We start from the raw sequence: 22,280 nt of genomic DNA, 5'->3' as shown, positions 1-22,280 counted from the left end.
CAGAAGGTGTTCTCTGCTGCTCCCCCTGCTCTGTGGGCCATACCAGGAAAATGCAGGATGGCCTACATTTTACATCTAATCCTAATGACATTCACATGGCTGCCAGTCAAACACCCCTCTCTCTCTCTCTTTTTCTCTCTCTCTCTTTCTCTCCTTGAAAGTACCCCTCAGCCCATATAGTGAGAGTAACACATCACTAGGAATATGATTTTGCTCACTAAGCCCAAAATAACTGCAGATCATTCCCTATAGCCTTGAAAAAAACATGAAAGATAACCTTCACTTTTTTTCTTTTTCTTACAATGAATGTGTGGCCTAAAACACTTGGTTTGTTAATTAAAATCTGTACATGTACAGACAGTTATGGTCCCCAGGTGACTCCCAAATCCCATCGCAATCCTCACACATAATTATGTCAAGCTTCGGACTCCACACATATTTGATGGCCCATTGTCCTCCATTTGGGATCATGCATCAGTTGTGTGTGAACTGTGAAGGCTAGTTTAGTATACTCCTGTACCAATCAGCCAAATCAGTGTTGTGCTTGTCCTGATTGCTGTACAATATTTGAAGAAAGATTGTATTGCATTTTTTTACACTCTATTTAACTGGGCAATAGGGAGGAAAAGGGGGGCTAACAGCTAAAGGCTAATAGAACTACAGTGCTTATAGAAAGTCATCATACCCTGTGAAAATCTTTACCTTTTGTCACATTAAACCCTGGATTTAAATCTAACGTTTTCTTAACTGTATGTACACATAATAACCCTCATCATCAAAGCGAAAACAACGTTCTGGACAATTATTACAAATTAATTTGTAAAATACCTGGTTTGATTAAGTGATCAGCCCCTTAGTCAACTACCAGATCAATACATTTAAGTGATTTAGATTACTTCAGAATAAAACCAGCTGTTTCTTGAGGATTCTGAAGCACCCCCCAGGATTGCCAAAGCACCCCCAAGAAAAATATGTTTTTTGTTTTTTTTCGAAAATTATTATTATTATTTTTATTAAATAAAATTAGAAAAATTATTGATTACATCAATGCAAATGTGACACAAACACATTTGTTTACCAAAAACATAAAGCCAACACAGGTGATATGATTAGGCCAATGGCCAGCACTCATTAGATTTTTGACCTACCCATAGGCTAAATTACTTTGTGACACTTGAGTGACTTCCTGTTTGCTAGAGCGCCAAATGATTTGCTAACAGCAAAGTGAAAAATTGATCGTTTTTTCATCCTTAAACGTCCACGTGTGGACACTCAATCAAAACCACCTGAAAGCGAGAGGGATTCTGCACATAATAGGCCTCGTGAGTACAAGTAGCTTACTTCTGGGTCTCTGTGTTTCATTCAAGCTCTGCTCTGTGTGTGTGTGTGGCACGAGCCATTTTGTGTGCGTGCGCGAGCGAGCAAGAGAGAGTTCGTGCACCGGTGGGTATCTACCGGAGATCGTTGTGGTTAGCGTCTGGTGCTAGCTAGCCAAGCTAACGGATATAAGGAGCTTTTTCAACAACAAGGTGGAGGGAGAACTCTCTCCTGTCAGACTGAGAGTCTCAGATAACCTCAGCTCAGGTGAAGTAAAGGACTCTCTCAGTGTTTAGATAGTTAACTTTAGTCTAGTTATCTCAGTGGGTCTCAAACGGTTTGTTTTAAAAGGGGAGTGATTTGTAAAATATCTATGAAGAAATAGAAAATCTGTTGACAGTTCTGTTTCATATCGGTGTTGAGAGATCTCTTAATGTTGCTCTCAAAGTGCACCAGATTGATGCTTTTAACTTAAATATTTCCCGGGGTGGAAGCATGCCCCCGGACCCCACTAGAGGAGGTGAGGACCCTCCTAGAGGAGGTGAAGTCCACCCCCCACTTGTAAAAATAGCACTTTACCCCTGCTTACACCTATATGCCGTGAGCTGATTATCGAGCCTTCATTGTAACAGTCGCGGCCCGCGGGTACACTGCGTGTGCGTGTGGAGAGTGTTGCAGTAGAAAATTCAACTGTGCTGCGCTGGTGCATTAATGGGAAACCCTTAATGTTTGAGCACCCTCTATGAAACGTCAAGCTACCCCACAGCACCCCCTAGAGAAAATCTCTGGTGCCGCCACTGTTGCCATGTGGAAAAGGTTCAACAGTCAGGTGAGACTAAGATTGCATTTTTTGGACTGAATTCCAAGCGCCATGTTTGGGGAAAATCAAACACAGCACATCACACAAAACATATGATATCTACTATGAGACACGGTGGTGGAAACATTATGTTGTGCGGATGTTTCTCTTCAGCAGGGATGGGCACTTGGTCAGGATTGAAGGAAAATGGATGCTGCCAAGTACAACCAAATTCTGGTTGAAAACCTGCACCTTTCTGATAGACAGTTGAAAATGGGCAGGTCATTCCCCTTCCAACACAACAACAATTTGAAAATACACAACCGGATCTGCCACGTCCTTAGCCAAGTCAGAGCCCTGACTTAAATATGATAGAACATCTGTGGATGGACTTGAAGAAAGCAGTCTTTTTTGGCAAATTGCATTGGACATTCTATGTTTTAGGACATACAAAACGGTTTCACTTTGGTAACGAAAATATGCAGCATTAGGCCACCAAGTAATGAGCTAGATCTTATCCAGACCTAAGAAATTAACTGGCCTGCTACAGATCGACAAGTTATTGCCCAATAACTTAGACACAGTTACAGTACATGAACTTTGTGATTCTTATAATCTTCCTGCCAATCCAAGCCAACCAAAGCCTCTATTCTTCTAAGTTTATTATCACTTTAGGTTTATGATTGTACTGTACATAATACTTCATCTTGTGCTGGTAGAAAATAAAAAGCTGCTTCTGATGGATGAAAGAGATTTAATTAAAAACAGATCTGCACTCATGCATCTGTGAATACTTGCAGACCTCAGACGTATATATGGATTTTGGATTGTAGTGGTTTATCTGCTGAAAATGTAAAACAACACATTAATTGGAGGCTCAGTCACTGGTACACTTTTATCTATAAAGCTTTGTTGGGTAAACTCCCGTATTATATCTGCTCGCTGATAACACAGAGAGTTGCAAGCAGCTATTGTCTGAGGTCACATGATGTGGTCTTGTTAGATGTGCCAAGAGCAAGGACTGTCTCAGGTAAGACAGCTTTTATGTGCGCAGCTCCACTTGCTTGGAACAATCTTCAGCAAGAATTGAAACTGAGCAATCTCATTCCTCTGCATGTTTTTAAAGCTAGGGTAAATGAAATGCTTGCCGATACAATGGGCACTTGTAAATGTCTATAACTATGTATCCTGTAAATATAATGTATAATGTCCTTTATTGTTTTATGTTTCATGTGGAACCTATATGCTGCAGGTCTCCCTTGAAAAAGAGATCTATGATCTCAATGGGACCAATCTGGTTAAATAAAGGTTTGAAATGAAATGAAATGAAATTATTTCAAACTTCATGAATGTTAATACACTTTTTTTGGCTTATACTTTCCGAACACTGGGAATAATGTTGGTTATGCTTTGTGAGTATGCACTTCACAAAGTTTGATTCTAACTTTTGGGATATACAATGGTTTTCTCATTCTATAAGGCAGCAAGCAGCAAGATGTTGTACGTGTGCGACAATGCCACAGATGACACAAAGAAAACAAAAAAGTTTTCCAATCAAGAGTTCTGCCTGTACTTCTTCTCTCAATTTCTTCACAAGATGGAAAGACACGGAACAGTTCCTTCATGGTAACACAACTCATTCTGCAGTTTTTCACACAAAGAATCTCAATCTTACCAAACTGTATTACTTACAGCTTGCACTGTTGCAGGGAGTGATATACATTTGGTAGTGGGAATCTCTTTATTACATATGAAGTCAGTCGTGCCAATGTTCTGTACTGAGATGTTCAGTGTGACCTGTGTTTATTCAGCTCTCCCTGCCTCCAACGTATACTCTCTAAGGTAAAAGCACCCAGAGAGCTTTTCCTCAATAGTTTCTGAGGTACCATGGGCTCTCTCCATCACACTCCTCTGGCAGAAATGGACATTCTCGTGTGAGTATATGTCCAGCCCGACTGATGGTTTTCATTGTTTCATTTTGGATTACAGAACCTTTATGGCTTTCAGGATGGTTATTAGTGTGCCTCAGTGTAGCACACTCTTATTATTGTGACATCTTTCTCTCTGTTCACATACAGTACAAAAGTATAGCTTCTTGATAGATTCATTCTCTCCTCATTTCATAAATTATCAACTTTTTTTTAGAACTGGGGCGTTCAAACTTCATTATCAAACTATAATTTGTTGCAAAGATGTATTCAATTTCTACAAAGCTGCCTCCTGTTTTAGTGCAGCGTTGATTACGTATTCCTTTAATGTATTAATGCAGTGTGCAACTATTAATAAAAAGTATTTAAATAAATAAACTGAATAAAATGCAATTCCACCTTTTTCCTATAGCTGAAAATAATTGCAATTATGTTTCAGAATGTCACAATGAAATCAAATAATAACTTGAAAGAAAAATTATAGGAACAAATAAAGAAATGTAATTGCACAAAGTTAACTATTGACAAACTGTGCACAAGAGAACTGTGACTGTGAAGGGAATGAAACATAAATGAGAGCTGGTTAAGGCAGTCTTTGGTGAGGCCCCTGCATGTGTTAAGATGCTGTTTGCTGATCCTAGATCAGTGTGTGAGGGAGCTAAAGTAGGCCAGCTGTGGAAGGGCCATTGATCGTCCTGGCCGGGCACACCAGACTTATTTTAGAGTCCTACTGTGGCTTCTTTTCCCTGAAGATCTGCGAGGCAAACATCCAGCCATAGACCAGAAACTGGGGGGGGGGGAGGGTGGCCAAAAGATTAATGTCCCTGACCTTAAATGATCTGAGTCTGAGATACATTTAATCGTGTAATTCCAACGCGGATGTTGAAACGGCAAAGAAAGCAGAGAAATTGGCACAAATGTATTGCGGTCAGTAAGAGCCAGCATTACCTTTTTGTAACAGCACACCTTATCAATGACAAATGGAAACCGCACTTGTTTTGCTTTAGCTGCAGGAAATCATTTTGCTGAAACATGCACTAACCAGGGTCTTGAAGTTGCACAGGAGTGGGATAAAGCAGATAATATCACCACTGTAGTAAAAGATAGGGCTCGCATTATCAAAACGGCAGCAAGAATACTACCATACGAGCATATGTGTAGGGCACATTATACAGAGGGGAATCACAGCAGATTTCCGTGACGACGGCTTCATCTATGCTTTTAGTGTAGGAAATTGTAGGACTTCATGTCTATAATACAGTAATCATCTAAATTAAGATGTTACAATAAAACTTTCGGTAACATTTTATATTAAGGTACATAAATTCACCATCAACTAGTTTAGTGTTAAACTAGTTGAATGTTATTCGACGCACAAAATTATTTATTATTCCGGCGGGTTATTTTGCGCCTCTTCTTCTCCCACATTCCACATCGCAGAAACTCCGTTCGAACATCAAAACGTTCAGCTCGGTCTGGAATCGATGGCTATTACTTTTCTCATTCATAACTTTCATAATTCCAGAGATACATCCCATAATTCATCAAATGTTTAACATTGAAGTCAATGGAGAAACTCTTCAGACTTGAAAAATCTTCATGCGACTTCAACTGCTAACTGTTCATTCATACTTTCACTCAGAAACCTCATTCCAATTTTAAAATGTTAAAAATCTTTCTGACATTATTCTTGTTAAACAACTTTTAAATGGAGCTAGAGTGGAGGACAGCTTGAAATTCGCCTTCATATATTTTTTTAAACCTGCCATAATTCCCAAACCCTACACTCCTGAGACATAATGTGTCATGACAAACGTAGGAAAACATCTCGTAGCTTGAAAAAGGAAAAATAATTAAGCAAAAATAATTAAACAAAATGCCTCTTGAGGGCATGAAGTGACAAAAACTTTCAACATGTCTCCATTAAAGCCAATTGTAAATTCAAGCTGATCTTTACTCACAGCATTAGCCGCACACCTTTAGTTAATCTGCCAAAAAGGCCACATTATTAACCCGCAGGTACATAAAAAGCACTTTTACACTTCATATGCTCAACTTCCTTCAGATGCTTCACGCGTTGAAATTTCACTGATATCTGATACGGTTTTTCAACAAAACGTTCACATGTAAGAGGTTTATCTCTCATTCAGAACAATGCAAATGCTCTCCTCTCACTGATTACTGCTGTGGAAATTGATGTAAAGTATTATGCAGAACATTTGATACAGCATATTTTTGGTATATTCATTTTAATGTCACCCATACTGTATATGCAAACAAGTTGTAGAAATAACAGATGATTGTGGTTTGAGATAACAATATCACAAAGCTATCCAAAGTGATTTAGCCTTCTTCCGAGGCGTACATTTGAGCTGCTAAGGGGAACACCATTTTTTTTTCAAAAGAAACAATGAACATTAATACAACATAGGCCACTGTACATTATCCTTCAGCAAAGAAAAACCTTCAGGCTTTTCTATATTAAGAAGTCATTGCAGATAATTTCTCGTGCCCTCTGACAGGTGAAGAGAGAACGTTCGATTTTAAAAATATTGTTAGGATTTGTCTGTGTTGGTATTTTTCGTGTCCTTTTCTATCTTTGGGTTTCCTGTTTTATTTTGTAAAGTGTTCACCCCCGTTTCCTGCCTGTTTGCTTTCTGTCGGTTTCCCTCTCTGATTACCCAATTGTGTTCACCTGGTACCTATGTGTTTTCTCCTCCCTCCTCACCTGTCTCGTGTTTATGTCCTTTAGTCCCTCCTCGAGTCCCCTCTCTAGTTCCCCTCTCGAGTCCCCTCTCAAGTTCCCTCCTCTAGTCTCTCCTCTAGTCCCTCCTCTAGGCCCTCCTTTAGTCCCTCCTTTAGTCCCTCCTCTAGTCCCTCCTCGAGTCCCCTCTCTAGTTCCCCTCTCGAGTCTCCTCTCGAGTTTCGTTCTCTAGTTCCTCCTCTGGTCCCTCCTCTAGTCCCCTCTGTAGTCCCTTCCCTAGTCCCTCCTCAGGTCACTTTCCTAGTCCCTTTTCTAGTCCCATCTCAAGTCCCTACTGAAGTGCTGTTGGAGGTCCCGCAGACTACTCTTCTGCCGGGGGTCCTGCCAACCCCAGGTCCTGTGCCGTTGGAGGTCCCGCAGACTACTCTTCTGCCGGGGGGTCCTGCCAACCCCATGTCCTGTGCCGTTGGAGGTCCCGCAGACTGCTCTCCTGCCGGGGGTCCTGCCAACCCTGTGTCCTGTCCCGTTGGAGGTCCCGCCGCCTACTCTCCTGCCGGGGGGCCTGCCAGCTCCTTGTCCTGTCTCGTTGGTGGTCCCGCCGACTGCTCCCCTGCCGGGGGTCCTGCCAACTCTTAGTCCTGTGCCGTTGGAGGCCCCGCCGACTACTCTCCTGCCGGGGGTCCTGCCAACCCTTTGTCCTGTCCCGTTGGGGGTCCCGCCGTCTACTCTCCTGCCGGGGGTCATGCCAGCTCCTTGTCCTGTCTCGTTGGAGGTCCCGCCGACTACTCTCCTGCCGGGGGTCCTGCCAACCCTTTGTCCTGTGCCGTTGGAGGCCCCGCCGACTGCTCTCCTGCCGGGGGTCCTGCCGGCTCCTTGTCCTGTCTCGTTGGGGGTCCCGCCGACTGCTCTCCTGCCGGGGGTCCTGCCAACCCTTTGTCCTGTGCTGTTGGAGGCCCCGCCGACTGCTCTCCTGCCGGGGGTCCTGCCAATCCCGTGTCCTGGTCCTCTTCCGTGGGGGATCCTGCCGAGGCCTGTCCCACCAGCTCCGACACCGGGTCCTGCCCGGCCTCCGGCACTGTCCCGTCAGCGCCTTCCTGCCCGGCCTGCGGAGCTGTCTGGTCTTCGCCCTCGAGCCCGGCCCCCTGAGTGCAGCGGTCCTCGCCCTCGGGCCCGGCCCCCTGACTCTTCCTGCCACTGCCTTCGCCCCTCCATGGTCCCCACCTTGGACTCTGTCTTGCCCCGGGCCGTCCGCCCGAGTCCCCCTTTTTGGACTCTGCCTTACCCCCGGGCCGTCCGCCCCGAGACCCCTTCCTGGTCCTCTGCCTTGCCCCCGGGCCCTCCGCCCGAGACCCCTTCCTGATCCTCTGCCATGCCCCTGGGCGGTCAGTTCAGTCCCGTCCTCCTGACCCCCTCCTCCCACCCTGGTGGCTTAGTGATGCGTCCCTCCTCCGGACCCCCTCCACCCACCCTGCTTGAGTTTTTGGATTTTTGTTTTGGGACGTCTGGGATCCGTCCCTTGAGGGGGGGGTTCTGTTAGGATTTGTCTGTGTTGGTATTTTTCGTGTCCTTTTCTATCTTTGGGTTTCCTGTTTTATTTTGTAAAGTGTTCACCCCCGTTTCCTGCCTGTTTGCTTTCTGTCGGTTTCCCTCTCTGATTACCCAATTGTGTTCACCTGGTACCTATGTGTTTTCTCCTCCCTCCTCACCTGTCTCGTGTTTATGTGATTAGTCCTGGGTGTATTTAAGTTCTGGGTTTTCTGTCTCTCTGTCGGGTTGTCTTGTGTATTGGCTTGTCCTCGGTGAGTGTTCTGTTTTGTATTTGTTAGCATAGCCTTGCCTTGGAATAAAGGAATTATTTTTACGTTAATCTGCATTTGGGTCCTACCTGCTTCACACATCGTAACAAATATCTTGAGGGGCCGTAACAGGAGAATATCAATCATTTACAGTATGAAGTGTACATTGGAATGTGCAATGGTATCAATCGTGCTGTACTAGAATCTCCTGGTAGTTTCCCTTACAACACATATACATATATTTACTGCTGTATTCCTGCATGGCAGACAGGCAATGCAGATAGCACAGCTTCATCTGTTAGTCCTTAGCCCTTGTCATCGCTGACAGTGAAGAGGTAAAAAGGCCTAAAGTTTTGCCGAAGTTAAGTCGAGTCATGACTTTTCTCCTCCGCTGCGTGCCCCTCGCTCTTACTGCTGGAGACAATCCAACACTGAAATTATGTGGAAGGCACTTTGCAAATTGCATTGATCTTTCCCTGGACCTGCCTCCCACCTGCCGCACATCCTAATGCCTGGCTCCCTTTCAGGCCGTGTGCACTGAGATAGGTAATGACAGCCTGAGATGGCACCGCTCAGACATGGAAAAAAACACCCGGTTAAACATTCACATGCATACAAAACATGTGCACATGTGGGATCTCTTTGAATCTGAATATGAATAATTCTCAGAATCGTATTCCTCTGAAAATCACAAGGTTCTATACAAAGAGGAAACCAGTGTTTTGCATGTTTTTGTTGAACAAATGGCACCCTTTTTGTATTTTGTCACAACATTTCTGATCGAACAGGTTGGTGGCATTTTTCATGTTTGTGAGAATGATGTGCTTCATTTCTGCTTCCCGTGTGTTTGTATAACTTGCCAAGGAAAAGCGGTGGATAGAAGAAAGTGGGGGGTAAGAATCTAGCTGTTTAGGTATTTATTCCATATTACAAAGGGTTTGATTTGGTTTTTTTTCTATCCAGTAAGGGGTTGATAAGAAAATAGGATGGAGAAAGCTATACATATCGTAAAGCACCCTGAGCCAAATTTGTGATATTGGGCTATATGAATAAAACTGAGAGGCATTGTCTTTTTAGAACAACATTTAATAAAATCAGGCTATTTTGTCGCAAATAAAATGATTTATGCCTAACAAACCTTTGTATTCCATAACATGTATCTTTGAACCTTTTTGTGTTTTATAAATGTTGTAATATTGAAGAAAACAACCCACTGGACATGAATATTGCTTCTTTGTGCATGGCTAACAATGCTTTCTTATATTTATTAATCAAGATATGGTAATAGCCTGTAACCCAAGTTCATCAGAGTAGGACTATTGATGATGAGAAAGATGTTATCAGTCCAAACAGGAAGATAGAGCGATCACCAACATTTTTCATGCAGTTACATCTCTGGTAGCCAATACAAAACATTATCTGCTGCCCCTCCATGTCCCCCAGTGATTAAAAATATTCCCCCAGCGATAAGAAATATTCCCCCAATGATATGATGAAAATCTTCTCTTTGAGCTAAGTGCAATAACATTCAGATAGCAGCCTTACATTCTCAGGCACGTGTACATGCACACCAACACAAACTTGCCCGCAACCTTGAAAGCTATTTTCCTTTTTTTAAATCAAAGCCATTAAAAGGTGAAATGCGTTGATGTTCCTTCAGTGTACACAAGACAGAGGCGGGTTGTTTGCCATTCACACTATTTTAGCTCAGAAAGATTTAGCTGTTTTCTGTTATTTACAACGTAATCATGGTTGTAAGTTAACAGCCAAGCAGAGGATGTTTCTACTGGGCTTTTACAAAGTCTCAATGAAATGGAGTCAGCTTCACTCAGTGTACCTGACTTCTATTAAGAGTTCTCAGGCTCCACTGGGCCCTTAACATGGATCCTCTGTGGATGTCATCCAATGTTATTGACCGTCCTGGATGCTGCCTGTCACTCTTCTCCATCTTCCTCCTATTCTTCACATATACAGAGCCTCGAGCTTGAATGCACAATCATATGCACACCCCACTGCACATGCAATACAATATCAATGCTGCTATCAGTGTATTATCTCCATAACCCATCATTTACAATAACACCAGGCATTCTCCTTGACACATAAAGAGAAACAAAAAGGAGTCCTAGCTGCTGTTGTGAGTCTGAGGAGTTGGGAAGAAGGGGGGTTGGGCTAAATGAAAATCAATTACCATCATCGCCAGGCAAATAAGCAGGGCATGGTGTGGACAGCCGCCAGGGTGGACTTGATGGTGTGAGTACAGATGGCATTCTCACAGAAGCACTGACCACTGGCATACTGCAGAGAGCGCGTGTGGCTTGGAGACAAAGAGAGCGTGCAGATGGACTGAACAGCTGAGATGGATGCTAACACGCTTTCTAGCACTCCACTCAGGCTGAAAATGTCACCCGCTTCAAACCGGGCGAAAATGCATTGTTTGTTTAATTCAAATAAAAAGATGATTATGCATGTTTCCACGTGAAAACCTCACACTCCTACGCACTCCTGCATGACGCATCATCAGTATTCAAGCTTCATATTAATCAGCACTAATGTATTTCCCTCCTAATGAGATGGGTTTATTGAGTCCTAAAGCAATGTCTGCACTAATAAGCTGTTTACAAGCAAATCAATGATGGGAGAAAAGGACATGCATAGTCAATGTGCAAAGACACCATCAAATCAAAGCAGATGATTTCAAACATTTGAATAATCACAGGACTCAGCTGTGATTTTTTTGAAGGGCATATTTTTAATGTGTAATTAGCTCAGTCATGCTAAATGAGCAAGGTTTCTATAGGGAAATGTAAACATTTGAAATGTTGAATCGCTTTTCTACAGGGGAAAGTGTGCGTTGATGGAGAAATGAGCAACATATGAAAGATAAATTAATGAACTTCTGTTTTTCCAAGCAGCTTCAGAAAAGGGAGATTGCTTCTACCCTATTTGACAGGGGAATAAAATAAAATAAACTTTGTAAATTCTTCAAACAAACTTCTTCTCCTCCAGGGGCCCTTATAGATAAAACAATCTAAAAGGTTTAGAGTGTATGCACTGCTCGATCACTGCAGCAGACCCCCCACTGTCGGGCCTCATTATGTTAAACTCTGATGCACACCCAGCCTTACCGATCAATGGCAGCTCTGCAGAGATCCCCTGGCTGTACAGAAAAACTGTTGCTGACTGCTACCGGCGTACTATCATTGCACTCTTAGAGAATATAGATCTCCTGCAGATCTAGAATGCTTCTTATTGCTGCAAAAAAAGTTCAAGAGGCAGGTTTCTAGTGCATAGGTCCATTGATTTCTTAGAGTATGGTTGAATGTTTCAATATAGAGCGGTATAGAGAGGTAAGGCCAGGTCGATCCATGGCGTTGTGGGGGAAGAGAGAGTAGAGGCAGCTGGCAGGTGATTTCATCATGCCCACTGTTGTTTTTAAATTAATATTACATAAGTGAAAGGTTTTATTATGGTCCGGCAAGAGGCAACCGGAAGACAGACTGTGTGATATACAAACAACAAATAGCGTGTGCGTTCCATTTTCACTCTCGTCCATCACAGACTGTTTCACATAGCAACTTATAATGGAAAACATGTTTAGTGTGGTACTGGCTGTATCAGCCCTGGACTGTTGCTTGTGGAAGCAGAAAGAAGAAGAAGAAGAAGAAGAGGCTGAAATTGTTTGTTTGCGTACTAGGGCTGTCCCGAATACCATTTTTTGGGCTCCGGATATTCGGTATTAATCAGCAGCGAATATTCGGCCCGCGCAGGGGAGCGCGTAGTAATCAGCAGCGAACCGCTTCAACACGTGTATTTCGGTGTATTCACGGCATTCATTTTGTTATTCTACAGCAGGGGCGTCGCCTGGACCTGGAAACATTCGGGGCTTAGCCCACAGTGGCGGAGCTACAGTCGAATGTTCTACTGCAAGACTCCCCACACGCACATACACAATTGCGCCATCTGGTGTCACAAACGTGTGCCTGCATTAGCTTTGTTACGGCAATGGATTGTAGGAGATTCTCATAGCACTTGAGCATCTCTTGAGGGTAAGGTGCCTGTATTATGTCGGTGAACAAAATCTATGTTTTTATTTTATAAGGACAATAACGTACTGTTGTGTTTGTTTAGTTTAATGTTAATTGTTTAATGCTCACAGTCACAGCAACATGTTTTTTGTGTGATTGGCTATTTGTTTTATATGATTTATCAACGTGATCATCAATAGCTAATCTGAGCTAATAAGCTAATGTGAGCAGCATGGTGCTATTTCTCCAACAGAACCCAGCTCACGTGTCCTTTTATGCTGTCCATTGAAATGCAGGTATGTGAGTTTTGCAAACCAGTTTATTTATGTTTAATGTTTCACATTGCTCCACATGATGCCTCGACTACAAAGTATTCCATGTTTCTACGCTTCTTCCTCTGTGTCACAGTTTCGGGAATATCAAGATCATTGCATAGGGCCTTGGTCTTGTCATAGACCTCATGTTCTTTCTCGTTACTTCGGTAACTTTTCAGTGTGTTCTCAACTGCTGTTTTGTAATCCACTGCCTGCACCAAGTCAATTGTTTCTTTCTGCAGGTATTTGTGCAGGCCCCGAGTGGTTGAGAGCAGTGTCTGGAACATGACAGCATGTAGATGGTACTGCATTTTCAAAGCATGCTTTCCAGTCCCTTTGCTAGAGGGGCTGAAAGGCTCCCTAAAGTCTTGATCAAAGCAGGGAGTTTTTTGACATGCCCAGCGAACAAGTTGTTTGTCCCCTACCTCTAGCTGTTTCTGAAATGTTTGCAATCTCTGATGGTGGACAAGAGATGTGGAGAAGAAAGAGTAGAGACACTCCAGGAGATCAACGCAGGTATTAGGGCTGTGCATCTTCACTGGTCTCACGATTCGATTCGATTATGATTATCCTGTCAACGATTCGATTCAATTCGATATCACGATGCATCACGATTCATACCAATGCGTTGCATCCTCAATTTTCTATATTACTGCACATGGCTTATTTTTCATCAATGCATACATGCAGTAAATACATATGAACTCTCTCTATTATTTAGAAAGTGCTTCAGAAATCAATAACATAAATGTCTTGACAATGACATTAATTTATAAACCAAAATAAATGAATTGTATAGGTCTAGCCTCCCTATATCTGTGTGTGAAGTTGTTCCATCCTCAAAAACAAAAAAATAATGCTTCTGCAGTCTAGCTGCAGCTTCTAGCAACGGTCTTCTGTTAAAAAAAGGACACTGAATGTCCTGAATGTGGCATCACACACAGGACTTGAGTCTGAACACAGCAGACAACAGGAGTATTTACAATAGCATATACAAACAAAAATACTGCATGTGGGTGCACACTATACATTCTCTGTCTTACTGTTACATTAATCCCATGAATGTATGAGATTAAGTTAGCTTCATTATATCTCAGTGATTAAGTGAATAATAAAGTTTCTATCGGGTCACTATCAGCCTGTCACTCATTATTTTTCAGGGAGGGGGCGGGGCTTGGAGGAACGGAGAGGAGACGGTGATCGCGGAAGCTTTTTTCCTCCTGCTTTCACAAACTTTACACACGTATATCGTCTGAAAATTGCTAGAGGACATTCATACTTTGCAATCCAAGACTTAATTAAATCCACCAAAAACCTGACATGATTGTAACGCGATTATTTTTGAAAAACATAAATCCCTGTGTCTCTGAGCCGCAGCGACACGGAGTGATTCAGAGCGGGTCCTTCTGCTGTGGGTTCTGGACTGGTGGTGTTGTGTTGGTGGATAAAGCAGACTGCTCCGTGTTTGGTGTTGCTGTGCCGCTGTCTCGTCTGTTCCATGATCTCTGTGTCACCGACCGATTTGATATTAAAGTGACAGAAAAAAAAAACGTTATAGTAAAGCCGCCGCCGGAAAATCAGGAAGCAACGTTACTACGCTATAACCGATTATCTTCCGTCACTGCATCGATACCGAATCGTCCGCATCGCAACGCATCGTAGAAACAATTATTTTCAACACCCCTAGCAGGTATGTGAGTTTTGTACACCAGTTTGTATAAGTTTAATGTTTCACATTGCTTGTGAAATATATACCACCACTATACGATCACTGATATTTTGTTGTTGACTGGACACTTATTTTGTAAATGAGATAGCATGTGAGGATCTCTTAAGCAATGCAGCTCACGTGTCATATGCTGTCCATTGAAATGCAGGAAAGTAATCACCAGCTCTGAGTGACCTGTTGCCGAGGGGACACTACACCGGAGTTACATAAGCAGAGATAAAGTGCTATTTTCGGGGGAACTCACCTCCTCTGGGGTCCCCCAGGAAGACATTTTTTAAATATTGAAGTTAGAAAGCATCAATCTTGTGCACTTTGAGAGTAACATTAAGAGATATGGATACATCTCTCAACACCCATAAGTAAAACAAAATCAAAGAATCAGAAACGGGTTTATTATTTAAAAACACTTCATTTTCCAATTAAATCATAAACTATGTCAAATTATTAGAAGTTGTTAGTAATCAGATTAAACAGAAAAAAGGGATGGAAGGAGTAACTTCATCTCTTGCCATTTCCTTCATCACTTGCTGTTTCCTTCATCTCTTGCTGCTTCCCTCATCACTTGCGGTTTCCTTCATCTCTTGCTGTTTCCCTCATCACTTGCTGTTTGCGGTTGAAATGATCTCTTTTGCTGGCCAAACATGCTGGATGGAAAGCAGTGATGTCTCACTTGCCTTGGCCCTGTATCTGCAGTCCCTAAATCAGTCATGTTACCCATTGACTCTTGTCTGTTCTGGTGTTCCTGTTCATTGTTGTCTCCATTGTCGTTCTTGTCTGTTGTATCTCCTTCTTGTGTGTCCCTTTCTCCTGTTCTCCTTTCTTCATCCTCTCTGTTTGGCTCATTGGTGATGACTGTGTAGGTAAACACAAACACGTATGTAAGTCAATCAGTTTCCAGCTCTGTCAAATAAATGAATTTCAAGATACAGAAATGTGTCTTCATTAAAATGAGTGTCACCACACTGTCACAAAATGTAATAATAATAATTGAAAATAGTTAAATTTACATTGGAAACCTCTTGTAGATATCACTGTTAAGAGTAGTTATCTGCCAATAGGACAGAATCATTCCTATACCAATGCAGTTTGAGTAATTCACTTAAAGGTGGGGTAGGTAAGTTTCAGAAACCGGCTCGAGATACACTTTTTGTTATATTCCATGGAATGCTCTTAACATCCCGATAGCATTGAATATCTTAAGTGCTTTGACAAAAAATCCATAAAAAAATGTCATCTGTAGAAGCCGTAATACTGTAAAAAGTACAACTAAACGGATTGGATGGCGTCCCTGCCTGTCAGCCTTCCATCGGGGCACAAACTTATCTCGTTCCCTCATTGGTCATGTGCGCGTTCGTGTGTGTTGGAGGAAGGGCTCTATAAGGAAGTGGCAGATTTTCTCCGGTTGTGTATTTTCAAATTCTAGCGATCTCGAGCCGGTTTCTCAAACTTACCTACCCCACCTTTAAGGCGAGACACGGCAGGCAAAAACATCGTTTTTCAAGTACTGTTCAATTTTGAGATGTTGTGCTATTTTGATTCTATAACATGTTTTCTTTCAGGCTTTTGGAAGGAAAACGTACAAAATACACATTTAAGTGTTTATTTTACTATAGTTTGTCTATTTGCGTCTGTAGATTTCTCCTAAATTCACCAAAAGTTAGCATTCTAACGTAACATAAAGTACCGCGACCGCTGTGTGCACCATGTCAACAGAGGTATCGCTGGAAAGCTGTGTCTCTCCTGCACAATCTCATCGGATCCAAATATGGTCATTTCCTTTCTATCAGCAACCAATCGTGAAAGCACAAAGGGGTCTTAAACCAAGAAACGAAATCTCATTGGCTGGTGTCAATTTCTGACAACGTGATTCGTTCAGATGCGTCAGGTGGTGTGCTAAAACACTTCCTGGTTAGCTTTCCGCTAGAAATTGAAATCTCAAAATGGCAAAAGAACGGCGAAAAAAACGTTCACAGAGAACACGACAACAATTGTCACTTGCACGAAGCAAGGTTATACAAAAAACAAATGACCCCGAACATGAAATACCTTCACGGAGTGTCTCGAGGCGCAAGCTATCATCCAAAGAACAGGAGGGTTTAGCTAGCGCCTCACTGCAATCTTTAAAGGTCGTTTTCTCAAAATGAGTTTTTTCTCCTACTCTGAGTTCGAAATTTCAACTTCGGTAGCATGTAGATACACCAAACCTTCCAGTTATATTCCTATCAATATTATGAAGGCTTTTACAGAAGGGTTTGTTCATATATCGTTCATAGCCTGAATTATACAACATTGTATACCTAAAAACATGGCGAAAATTGATATTTTAGGGCTGTTGACAGTATTTTCTGATTTATGGAGTGATAAAAAGAGATATCCAATATCCCTTCTGTAAAAGCCTTAGATACTAATATGACTACAAAATGAAACAAGAATTTTGAATCTGGCTTTATCCGAAGTTCAGATTTCGATTCCTGAAATGTGTTAAAATATGTGCATATTTAATGAGATAATGGATCATTTGTATATTTAAACATGCTATTTCAGAAAACTTGTAATACAAAAGACAATTGCCTTATTGTAAGTAATTAACTGGAGAAATGTCTAGCTGATACCTTTAAGTTAAAAAAATTACCCTATTCACCTGGGGTGTCTCGCCTTAATATATTCACTTAACACTTTAATATAGTCATTTTCACTTAATACTCTAATATAGTCATCTTTCTGCATTCAAAACTAAGGTAAGCTGTACAATTTGACATGATAATGAGGAAAAAAGGCTTTTGATCATATACATTTTAAGATGGGGGTCAAGGCTTAATATTTGGGAGCATAGTTTGCCCCCTTTCAGGAGCCCCACTGGATTAGCTTTGATCTGAAATATTTGTATACAAAGCTTGTTAGCTGGCTGTCCATCTCATAATGTTCACATGAAATTATAATTCTTCTGTCAATAAGAATTATCAATCAGAAGAATTATAATTTCATGCAAAAATCTGTCACAAAAAGAGGTAGCACATTTAAATTCAGGTGTTGTTATGGCAACGTCAGTGGCCAAAAAGCCACATTTACTGCTGCAAATACGTTCAAACATGATGTCGACAAGTAAAGCAGTGGCAACTATGCCACCATTTCAGCTGACTTTTTCTCAGACATAGGCTACTGTCACATAACATCCATATATTTCAGTGCTAGGTTGATGCTTAGCTAAGCTAACTATGAAACACTTTAACTGACAGGACTCAGGATCAACTGTGTACTGTAAGGCATGGGCGTCGCAGCCATTATATGAGGGTGGGACAAGTCCCCCCCACTTTATTTAATGATTAGTTTAGACCCCCCCACTTTCACCATGTGGAAAGTCCGTGAATCGGTCTATCCACTCGCCGCACTTTGTAGAGCGCTGTGTCAGTGCTTCACTATCAAATCCATTCCACTTGCTTATTGAGAGAATGCCCAAATCAATGAAATGCCGTACCATGTTTTCACTGCTACTTTGTACCAAGGCAGATTCTCCCATAGCGCGCATGTTCAAGGAGTGTTGCCATAGTTGGACAGCTCAGATCTGTTGCGCTGATCTGTTGTATGAAGCGATGCCGGTAGCGGACACACCAAATGTTCAAGAAATGGTTAATACAGCGAAAATCAAAGCTGACAATCTCTTGGTTTGATATGTTTTCTCCCCCAGACAACATGGACATAAGAACAAAAATGTCAAAGAAGAAAGAAGAAGGAAAGTAAGTCATCAGCTGGTAGCAGTTAATCAGTTAACAGTGATGGCGGCGGTGGCGACAAAAGCACCTCACTTCTGGAGAGGAGTTTCGTCTTTATGTCATGATAGAGAGATACAAATACTGAATAGTTTAGATGAGAAAAGGCATCGAAATGCCAGGTTACTAGTGTAAACATTGGGTTGAGAGGGCATGTGTTGTGAGCATGCGCAGTCTGTCCTGGTGTGGTGAGAGCGTGGTGTGACTACAATAATAAACGGAGGCGCTATCTGGGACGCTCCAAAAAGTACTAAGTTCCTGAGTTTTTGTTACACAGAAGTATCATTGAAGCCTAACACCTCGAACGTTACACTAGTATTTATCATGTAAACAGGGAACATGAATAACCCGATCTCTCTGTGCTCATGTAAACACCATGATGTCCATGTAGAGATGCAGTCAGTGTGTTTTACTGGAGCCTCAGTTCGATAAGAGATTATTTTCTGAGTTCTCTCTCAAAATGGTAATGTGCATTATGTTTTAATTATGCTTCTTATCATTCAGAAGCTTTTTGTGTGTGTTTATGTTTTACTGAGTGCCTATGGGCCATTTCCATCCCAGTATTCAGTTAACTATTTATTTTCTGCACACATTACATAGACTAGCTAATATTCTACCTACTGCTTGGGACTTTGAGTCTTCAAAATGTCCAATGTCACAGACTGGGACTTATTTTAGAGTCAGTTGTAGTTATATTCAGTATTTATACTGTATAACTTGTTATGATTCAATGTGAAAGAGTATACTCAGGGATGCAAACTTATCACCTTTCGGCAAAATTCGCCGTTTTGAATCCAAAATAGGTCGTTTGTGTGATTCATGTAGATCTGCAATACAAATATTTTTGGGGTATGGGGGGTGGTCTGGGACACGGAGTCATCTGCGGCCGCAAGCTGCTTTGTGCCATCATGACACGCATGGTGTTCTTTTTTTTATATTATAATGAAGCGCGAGCTGTGTGCTCGAGTCTTCCTGCCTGTCGGCTTTTCTCATGGATGTATAATAAGGCTCTGCTGCTCCACGATGAGTGTCTAGCTTCAGCAGCTACATTACCTACGGGTGCGTTCGTTAATATTAACTGTGTTGTCCGGAGTCACTGTGTTGGACCGCTGGTGAACAGCTGTTAGAACGGGCCGTTCAGGTGTTCAGAGCAGAGCTCCCTGTCGGAGTGGCAGAGCGTGATGTGCACTGAAAAGTGTTTCTGTCGCAATATTATCGTTGAGCAAACTTAGTTTTTTTCATAGGCTATAAACGGAGGTGGTATAAGTATATATCTTGTACTTGAGTAAAAGTAGAAGTACCCAGGTCTTGTACTTGAGTTAAAGTAGAAGTACCGGAATGAAGGAACAATCCTGCAATCAAAATGTTCCTCAAATAAAAGTACAAAAGTATTATCATCAAAATATAGTTAAAGTAGCGACAGTAAAAGTAGAAGTACTCAGGTCTTGTACTAGAAGCACCAGAGTGTAGGAATACTCTGTTACAGTAAAAGTACTGCATTCAAAATGTTCCTCAAGTAAAAGTATTAAAGTAGCGACAGTAAAAGTAGTCATTGTGCAGATTGGTCCATTTCAAAATAATATATATTGATATGTTTTATAATGATTGATCATGAAAGTGTTCTCAAAGCTGGTAAAGGTACAGCTAGTTTGAATGACTTTGTATACTGCAGGGTAGCTTGTGCATTTACTCCAGGTGGAACTAAAGTCTGATTTAACACTTGATTATATTTCACATCATTCATCCACATATGTGAAGTAACTAAAGGTATTAAATACATGTAGTGGAGTAAAGGTACACCATGTACCTCTGAACTGTAGTGGGTTAGAAGTACAAAGTAGCAAAAGAAACATTGAAATACTTAAATAAAGTACAAGTATCTCAAAATTGTACCCAAGTAGTACTTGAGTTTATGAACTTAGTTACTTTACACCAGTGGCTATAAAGATAGAAAGACTAAGCCTTGCACAGAGGCATGAAAATACATTTTCAAAATGCTCAACAGTGCTGCCAAAATGTTAAACTCACTGCTACACAATAAAAATAAATACTTTTATATATATTTATATTAGATGTGACTCTTTGACGTTTCTGTTATTATTAACTTCTGCTTTAGTTGTTCTGACTGCTAACATCCTGTGTTATTCCTAATTTTAAAGCCGATATTCCGTGGGGTCGGGGGGCTCGGATCCTTGTCACCTTTTTCATACCTGATGAGTTTGCATCCCTGATACTGCTCAATAAATAATGATCACTTCACCACCTCTCTTGACATCTAGGCGCTTGAGAGTGAGTCAGAGGCAGAATACAGGGACAGTGGAGAGAGGTCCGTTGCTGAGGTGAGTGATGAAAGGGAAATGACAGTTTAGAGTAAATTGATTCTTATCCCAGAATTTTAAGGAAATCAGTGGGGATATTGAACAGGAAGCATTTCAGTCAAGGGGCATCATATGACCAATATAGACAGAAGAGCCACATTTATTTGAACATTTAAGTCAATGATACCATAGGTGAACTTAACATCTGTATGGAGTCAGATGAGTCTCAATATTAATAAATGCTCACAGAAGGATATGAAAATTATGGGGGTTAAAAAACACCCATCTCTCCAAAACATATATGAGCAGTCCATTATCAGACAGGCAAACAAAATAGTGTCTGATCCCACCCACATACTCCACCCAGAATTCCAGCTCCTACCTTCTGGTAGAAGATTCAGGGTTCCCAAGAGCAGGCTGAACCACTATAAGCACTCATTCCTACCAATGTCCGTTAAGCTTCTTAACATTCACAGGAAATGAAATGTAGTCAAAAGTCAAATGTAATGAAATGTACTTTTTAAATGTTGGCCATAAGGGTTGTGCAATAGGTCGCCATTGTCAGTATGTGCGTCTGTGTGTATTGTGTTTGTTCAAACGGTGTATGATTGATGATATGTGTATGTCTCTTAAATGTCCACTATGTTTGTATATTATGTACATGTATGCGGAACTGCTGGACCGAGCCCAGAACAAATTTCCTTACGGGGACAATAAAGTATATCGTATCGTATCGTAAATTACATTTACTTTAATTAAATGACTCTCCACAACAATATCTCTCAATGCACTCACACATATTTATTGTTGTATATAAATGTACAAAAAATGGGCATTTAAACTGCTTTTTATTAATTCAAAGACGGCTCTGAATTAATAATCAAATATGTTTCCTTTCTTTACTACTGGATGAAATTACAAAATGTACCCATCATTTTCCTCATGCTAGTATAGCCACATAAAAGTATCAAACCACCAGAATACAGGAAATCTATTTTTTTTTCGTGGTGGGGGACCACCACACCCCCCGTTAAAAATGTCCCCCCCCACATTCAGGAGGCTTCCTACGCCCATGCTGTAAGGTAGCTTCTAGCTTCATGTCGAACACCCCAGTGAGATGATAGTGAACTGTTCATGAACTTGTCATGAAAAGTTCATGAAATATCAGTGAACCATATTCATGAACAGCTCAAACAGCTCATAAACAGCTCATAACAAAGTTGATGAACTGTTCATGAAAGTGTCATGAACATTAAATGGCACTAGGACAGTTCATGAACTACTCATGAAACTCCTGTGCTGGAATGGTTCATGAACAATTCATGGAATATGGTTTTAGGCAGGTTCATGAACAATTCATGAAATGGAGTTTTCAGTGAGTGTGTAGGGATATTCAGTTTTCAACCAAGAACATTTCAAGAATTGTTCATGAACATATCAAGAACTGTTCATAACAACTTCATGAACCATTCATGAACAGTTCATACCCAGTCACTGAATATAATTCAATGGCTGGCTATGAACTGTTCATGTACATGAACTGTACATGAACCATTGACTGTGGGTCAATTGGCAACCAT

The sequence above is a fragment of the Pseudochaenichthys georgianus genome, chromosome 3 (genome assembly GCF_902827115.2).
Source record: "Pseudochaenichthys georgianus chromosome 3, fPseGeo1.2, whole genome shotgun sequence".
Taxonomy (NCBI): domain Eukaryota; kingdom Metazoa; phylum Chordata; class Actinopteri; order Perciformes; family Channichthyidae; genus Pseudochaenichthys; species Pseudochaenichthys georgianus.
The sequence above is the reverse complement of the archived record's forward strand: the minus strand, read 5'-3'. Positions refer to the sequence as shown.